This window comes from Oncorhynchus kisutch, unplaced genomic scaffold (genome assembly GCF_002021735.2).
Source record: "Oncorhynchus kisutch isolate 150728-3 unplaced genomic scaffold, Okis_V2 scaffold3806, whole genome shotgun sequence".
Taxonomy (NCBI): domain Eukaryota; kingdom Metazoa; phylum Chordata; class Actinopteri; order Salmoniformes; family Salmonidae; genus Oncorhynchus; species Oncorhynchus kisutch.
This window is the reverse complement of record NW_022265751.1, coordinates 70,578-76,304: the sequence shown is the minus strand read 5'-3', so window position 1 is coordinate 76,304 and position 5,727 is coordinate 70,578. Positions and strand designations below refer to the sequence as shown.

The 5,727-nt window shown below is 41.1% G+C and overlaps 1 long non-coding RNA gene across 1 annotated transcript; it reads left to right on the top strand.

Annotated features, from left to right (window-relative positions):
- The first annotated feature begins 975 nt into the window (after positions 1–975).
- Positions 976–3,088, top strand: LOC116371871 (uncharacterized). The gene is made up of 3 exons (XR_004209048.1): positions 976–1,230; positions 2,751–2,894; positions 3,041–3,088. It is a non-coding gene; the product is annotated as an uncharacterized LOC116371871 (long non-coding RNA).
- Positions 3,089–5,727: the final 2,639 nt, after the last annotated feature.

Genomic DNA, 5,727 nt, shown 5'->3' with positions numbered 1-5,727 from the left:
CTAGCTAACGTTAGCCACATAGCTAACATTAGCGTTAGCAACCTAGTTAAATAAAGGTTCAATAAAAAATTAAAAATATACTTTGAACCAAGAGGTTCTTGACTAATGTACTGAACAGTATTACTGTTGTAGGGTTAACAGTATTGTAGGGTTCACCATTTACCAAGATCCTGCAATATGTGTTCTGGGATATAATCCAGGCTAACTACTATAACAGTCACCAAAAACAAGTGGATAGCCTGAGCCCTAACAGTCAGAAAAATAGGTGGATAGCCCGGGCCCTAACCGTTTCAAAAACTGTGCAGCGGTACGAGGTAGATATGTACATATACCAGTGGAGGCTCCTCAGAGGAGGAAGGGGAGGAGCATCCTCCTCAGTAAAATATCATAAAAATAAAAATAGTGAAACACTAAAAAAGTGATCATTTTTAGATTAAACTATACTAATATATTCATGTCACCAAATAATTAAAGCACATTGTTTTGCAATGAAGGTCTATAGTAACTTCAACAGCACTCTCTGGGGTAGCGCCATGGTATAGCCAGGGAACAGCTAGTTTCTGTCCTCCTCTGGGTACATTGACTTCAATAGAAACCTAGGAGGCTTGTAGGCCTCACCCCCTTCCATAGACATACATGGTAATTATGACCACTTCCGGAGGACGACCTCCAACCAATCAAAGCTTTTTCAGAATAAACTGACATGTTGTTCATCCAATCATAGGATTAGGATCAAAGAATGAACAAAGTGAGTTGTATTGGGGTTTCTGTGTGTTGAGAAACTTGGTGACATTATTGGATAGAGATTGAAAAGAGATAGTTGAGCATTTTTTCAAATTAGTTTCTTCAAATTACAAGAGACGGAGGAAGTAGATTAAAAATTGTTTTCTTGGTTTTAGAATGTATGTTTGTGCCCAGTTAGTACAATTTTTTTCAATTTGCCCTGTTAGTAGCAGTAGCTAGCTTGCTAACGTTACCAGCTCCAGTGTGCAGTTTTCGACGCCAACATTACCTACAATTTTGTTGACTTTGTTGAAAAACCCCGTTCATTCTCTGGGGTACACGGAAAAGATGCGAATTAAAACTGAGTATTCGTTTCATGAATACAGATGCAAAGGTGAGGGCGTTCAATACCAATTGGTATCAGTATAGCTGGTTACAGGGAGCCTGTCATCAAGCCGCCTGTATTGCTAGCCTGCTTTTTTTGGAAGTCTGAGCCTTAGTCGAAAGGTGGGTACAGATCAAAATCAAATCAAATGTATTTATATAGCCCTTCGTACATCAGCTGATATCTCAAAGTGCTGTACAGAAACCCAGCCTAAAACCCCAAACAGCAAGCAGTGGCCTGAAGAACATCGATCGTTCAGCTAAACGGCAAAACAAAAGCAGGGAGCATATAAATACCCACATCAGATTTACGCTTCTGGGAAAAAGCCGCATAGATCACAAAGAAGGTCTGCGTATTCAAACTGCACAACACAACGAGACAGTAAAAAGAAATTGGGATGTTCTCAAGCGGATTATCCACACCATTGCGTTTTTGGGCACGCAATAAAAGGCTTTTAGAGGACACCACAAGAGGGAAAGTTCCGCTAACAGCGGTAATTGCACGTTACGATGCTTTACTTCCTGGACATATGGAACTTTCGACTGTCTTTTCTGGGATGTCGAAATCAAATCAGAAGGATTTGACAGCTTCCATCGTATCATACATTTGATTAAAGAGAGGTTGACACTTTTTTCCGCGCGCGTTCATGTAGGCTTTCCACATTCCTCCGATATTTATTTAGCAAAGATGATACCACATAATCACTAGGGACAAACACAAGCACAAACTTGTTACATAAATGCTACACCTTACAATTAGAGATCTGACATGGTGTATGCGATGAAAACGAGACAATTTTTCAGTCTGATCAACGGTAGACTACTAATAAATGCTGTTGCATACAGCCTATGTGCGCTGTCCATTTGGTCAGGGTAAACTAATTAGTAACGTATTGTGTTTATAGTACATTTGTGTGTCAGGAGAAAATGTGGATGTGATCAAATGTGGTTTATATTCCAAATTGGGCTGGCTAGGCTGTCTATACGTTTTCAATCCCAAATGATTCACTGGAATGAATCAATCAACATAATAGTGGTTACAGATGTGAGTACATTTCTTTAAAGGCCTACAGTTGCATAGACCTGCACGATACAAACATGCATAAAGCTCAGCCCTGTGAGTTATATTCTCTATCAATTGTTGTCTCTGTGTCTGGGTAGAGGAAATCCCCCTCCCAATTTAGTCTGAATGTGATTCAAGTGAACAAGTTGCTTCCCCAAGGGCCAGGAGTTTTTTTTCTTCAGTTTTTTAAAACCATGGGACCTGAAGAAACTAGTCCCATCATAGAAAACCCTGTGCCCTGAAAAACGGGTCCCTTGTAAAACCTTTTGACAACTGATTCATCACTGTCATACCTTATATGGTCCAGAGTTTTCCTGGTTAGGGTAACAGATATGGAAAAACTCCGTGCCCCAGGGGTAAAAAAAATTACCCCACCGCTCTGGGACCTATGGTGCCACCAGTCTGCTTGCTTGTTTTCCGTTATCGTCAGGTACTTTGATGTGTCAAGTGGGCGAGATGCTCAGTCTATTTGACTTTGTGAATTTTGAGATATCCGAGTTTAACTTCATGGAGAAACTCGTTATTCAAACCTACAGTGGTGCAACTGTAATGGAATGTCTCTGCCATTTTGTATTTACAGCTGAGTCCCCTCCTGTTCACTGATTAAGAGGTGATGACTACTCCACTCTACTGCCATTGTCAACTTTCTCCTGACATGAACTGAAGCCACGTCTCATGTGCCCGTTCATCCACGGGCACATTGAGTGTTTCCTCTCCAAGCACTGTGAGGACCTCTATCAATGTTCTTTCATTACTGTATGTAGAGACAATCACATTATTACACATCAATGATTTTACTCCTTACTTGGACTAACTCATTATTAGCTCTTTTGTCTGACTGTGTAGTGTTATTGTTTTTTGTCTTCCCAGTCAAATCCTGTCCTGCACTGAAGTCAAGTCTCTGAACACCTCAACTCATGCTTCATACCCTCATTCAATCACTGCTGTGATCCCTTCCCAACACTGTAAGTAGCCCTCTCATTCCCATTCCCCATAATATTGTACTATAAATGTCATTATTAAATGCTTTAGGTTAAAATAATTAGTCTTTATCGATTTTTTTAAACACACTATACCATCCTCCTAAATTTTTTAAGTTACCAGCCTCCATTGATTGATTGATTTATTTCACCTTTGTCTTTGATTTCTTTAAGCCCACTTTGTCGTCCCTGTGCGTTCCGCGCCTATACTGAGCGTCTCCCATCGTCCTCTATTGATCAAGCCACCAGCCTCCACTAACGTATAGGTAGGGGTAAAGTGACTAGGCAACATGATTGGTAATAAACAGCAGCAGCAGCGCATGTGACGAGTCTAAAGGGTTAGTGCAAAATGGTCAATGCAGATAGTCTGTGTAGCTGATAGTCTGATAGTCTGTGTAGCTGTTTTATGTGAGACCCTTTCATAGAACATGGTGGCAGGGTAGCCTAGTGGTTAGAGCGTTGGACTAGCAACCAAAAGGTTGCAAGTTCAAATCCCAGAGCTGTCGTTCTGCCCCTGAACAGGCAGTTAACCCACTGTTCCTAGGCCGTCATTGTAAATAAGAAATTGTTCTTAACTGACTTGCCGAGTTAAATAAAGGTAAAAAAAAAAAAATTAAACATAAAGCCTCAGTGGTGTAAAGTACTTAAGTAAAAAATACTTTAAAGTACTACTTAAGTATTTTGTGGGGTATCTGTACTTTACTTTACTATTTATATTTTTGTCAACTTTTACTTTTACTTCACTACATTCATAAACAAAATGAATGTACTTTTTACTCTGTACATTTGACCTGACAGCCAAAAGTGCTCATTACATTTTAAACGCTTAGCAGGACAAAAATGGTTCAATTCACACACTTATCAAGAAAACATCCCTGGTCATCTCTACAGCCTCTTATCTGGTAGACTCACTAAACAGAGAACATCCCTGGTCATCTCTACAGCCTCTTATCTGGTAGACTCACTAAACAGAGAACATCCCTGGTCATCTCTACAGCCTCTTATCTGGTAGACTCACTAAACAGAGAACATCCCTGGTCATCTCTACAGCCTCTTATCTGGTAGACTCACTAAACAGAGAACATCTCTACAGCCTCTAATCTGGTAGACTCACTAAACAGAGAACATCCCTGGTCATCTCTACAGCCTCTTATCTGGTAGACTCACTAAACAGAGAACATCCCTGGTCATCTCTACAGCCTCTTATCTGGTAGACTCACTAAACAGAGAACATCCCTGGTCATCTCTACAGCCTCTTATCTGGTAGACTCACTAAACAGAGAACATCCCTGGTCATCTCTACAGCCTCTTATCTGGTAGACTCACTAAACAGAGAACATCCCTGGTCATCTCTACAGCCTCTTATCTGGTAGACTCACTAAACAGAGAACATCCCTGGTCATCTCTACAGCCTCTTATCTGGTAGACTCACTAAACAGAGAACATCTCTACAGCCTCTAATCTGGTAGACTCACTAAACAGAGAACATCCCTGGTCATCTCTACAGCCTCTTATCTGGTAGACTCACTAAACAGAGAACATCCCTGGTCATCTCTACAGCCTCTTATCTGGTAGACTCACTAAACAGAGAACATCCCTGGTCATCTCTACAGCCTCTTATCTGGTAGACTCACTAAACAGAGAACATCCCTGGTCATCGCTACAGCCTCTTATCTGGTAGACTCACTAAACAGAGAACATCCCTGGTCATCGCTACAGCCTCTTATCTGGTAGACTCACTAAACAGAGAACATCTCTACAGCCTCTAATCTGGTAGACTCACTAAACAGAGAACATCCCTGTTCATCGCTACAGCCTCTTATCTGGTAGACTCACTAAACACAAATGCATCTTTTGTTAATGATGTCTGAGTGTTGGAGTGTGCCCCCTGGCTATCCATACATTTTAAAAACAAGAAAATGGTGCTGTCTGCTTTGCTTAAAATAAGGAATTTGAAATCATTTATACTTCTACTTTTATTTTTGCTATTAAAGTATACACTGCTCAAATAAATTAAGGGAACGGTAAAATAACACATCCTAGATCTGAATGAATGAAATATTCTTATTAAATACTTTTTTCTTTACATAGTTGAATGTGCTGACAACAAAATCACACAAAAATTATCAATGGAAATCAAATTTATCAACCCATGGAGGTCTGGATTTGGAGTCACACTCAAAATTAAAGTGGAAAACCACACTACAGGCTGATCCAACTTTGATGCAATGTCCTTAAAACAAGTCAAAATGAGGCTCAGTAGTGTGTGTGGCCTCCACGTGCCTGTATGACCTCCCTGCAACGCCTGGGCATGCCCCTGATGAGGTGGCGGATGGTCTCCTGAGGGATCTCCTCCCAGACCTGGACTAAAGCATGGAGCGAGACATGATGTCCCAGCTGTGCTCAGTTGGATTCAGGTCTGGGGAACGGGAGGGCCAGTCCATAGCATCAATGCCTTCCTCTTGCAGGAACTGCTGACACACTCCAGCCACATGAGGTCTAGCATTGTCTTGCATTAGGAGGAACCCAAGGCCAACCGCACCAGCATATGGTCTCACAAAGGGTCTGAGGATCTCA